Below are 2,295 nucleotides of genomic sequence, written 5' to 3' on the forward strand. Positions count from 1 at the left end.
AGGGCCATTCCAGGAACCATTCTAGTGATAGCAGAGTGACAGACAATAAGCGTGTCTCCTGATTCACAGTCCCTCAGCTTCCCACATGACTCTCCCCCTATTCTGAGGGGCAGTGGTGGGAATTGCTTACCACTGGGGTTCCCCCTCAAAGCCTGGGGAACACGGCTTCTGGGCTCCTGGGGCTCCTCTGCCATTTTATTACCATTCTATCCCCTGTCGCAGCTCCCAGCACTGCCTTCTGGTTCTTGGAGTCCCCTCCATTGCAGAGAAGGTCTGCCACCTCTCAGGCACTGATGGTATTGGCAAGGGCCCAGGGACTCATCAGGCGTCCATCTCGTCATAGAAGGGGCAGGTGCCTGGCCTGTGGGTGCTCTTGGCTTTGCGGTAGTAGGTCTGGAAGTTTTTGAACTGGTGGCAACACTGCTCCAGGGTCCATAGGAAATCACATTCCTGCAGCCGCTCAGCCACAGGCCAGTACACCTGGCGGTTCCAGTGGCAGGTGCAGAGTTTTTCATGGATCTAGGACTCACTGAGAATTTTCAGAGAAATCTTGGTTTTGTCATAGCCCCATTGCACCTCTGCCACCTTCTCATCCTCCAGGCCCTGCCACTCCAGCTCATCCCAGGTCTTGGCTTTTCTCAGGACAGGCACCCGGCCAGGCTAGACTCTTCCCCACCACCCGCTGGGGAGCCTCGCACATGCTCCCTCGCTCTGGAGTGCTGACGATCTGAGCTCTGTGGCTCTATCTCCTCCATATGAGAGTTCACACTGGGCCTGTGGGTTGGGAAATCTGTTTGCAGGGAGACAAATAGAAGATGTAATGGTTTGGTGAATCTAATCCTAACAACTAAATACCAGGAAGGAGAGAGAGGAATTTAAAAAAAAGTCTAAGAGGATTCTTGGGAAGGCTCAGTGCAAGTCATGTCAAGGACTGTGAGAGAATAAGAAAAAAATCAGGCCCAAATCTCTAGCTATATATATATCTATATCCACCTTTCTGGGCACCTGCCAGAGGTGTTACCACCTTCCTAAGATGGGCTTCAATGCAGCACCCACTGTGGACTCCAGAAACACCCTTCACAGCACTGATGATGGTATTAGATTTATATGTCTCTTCAAGTGGAATTGATGGAATGGATTTGAAAAACTCAACTCAAAAGGTCTGGAGTGGTGAATGCCACAGAAACCCCACAGCTAATTTGGTTGTAAAGAAAGAAGGGCATTATTACCTAGCAAGGCTCCATTTGCAGATTTCTCCCAACTTATTTCCAGATGGTTCCTCTGTTCAGGTTCTGGTCGCCTCTGTGCCTCCTGAAAGAGACATACAAAGCCACACCACCAAATGTCACCAACTCCTGAGAAAACAGAACACCCCTACTCAAAACACGCTACCATTGGACAAACTGCCTCTATACTGCCTGAGTCAGAGGGCAGAGGACAAAACAGACTCAGAAGAAACTAACAAAGAAGTGAGTTTCCTTTGGCTTTTAAATGGAACGGGGGGGCACAGGAAGGGAGCAGGGGAAGAGAAAGAAAGAGAAGAAATAAGCTAACATTTACTGAACACCTGTGCCCTGTGCTGGAAACCTTTCATACTTGTTTAGGTTACACAGTATGTGGCAGACTTAGGATTTGAACTCAGGGCTGTCGGACTCCGAAGCTCCCCCACCCCCACTACACAATCTTGCATACCAAGATCCAGATAGACAAAGAAGGACCGTTTCTTCTTACCTCTCTTGTGGAAGAACTGGAGTTCTACCTTGGGACTGTGGTTCAGCTATTCTGGTTCTGGCTGTGAGTGCTTCACCAGTGCCTGGCACAGACACATGGGTTCTGTCTGTGCTGGCCTCAAATGGATGTTTAGGAAACCCAGTTCTGATCCTGAGGGTTACCTCTCCTCTCAGAGCATCTCCTCTCTCTGTTCGAGAACTGGAGTGGTCAAAATTCTGTAGGCACTAAAACTTAATCATCTCAGAACACAAGAAAAGGAGGAAATCAGTCTTACACAAATCTCTGCAAGGGCAGTGAGGAGTGTGGATGTGTGGAAGACTTGAGAGAGTTAAAGGGTGGCACCAGGCCCACTGCAGGCTGCTCACCAGCTCTCCTGGGGCTGTTCCTGTCAACCCTTAGGCAAAACTCAGAGATCCAATCAATAATAAAGCTATTTTGCAATAGGATGCAAAGATTCAGTAATGTCAGTGGAGACCAGTGGAGCCCCTTGATTCAGGCTGGCTGTCGCTGAATGCCAGCTGTTCTCCAAAAAGAGAACAGCCTTTATGTGCTCTTCTGTGATCC

The sequence above is a fragment of the Pteropus vampyrus genome, unplaced genomic scaffold (assembly GCF_000151845.1).
Source record: "Pteropus vampyrus isolate Shadow unplaced genomic scaffold, Pvam_2.0 Scaffold286, whole genome shotgun sequence".
NCBI lineage: Eukaryota > Metazoa > Chordata > Mammalia > Chiroptera > Pteropodidae > Pteropus > Pteropus vampyrus.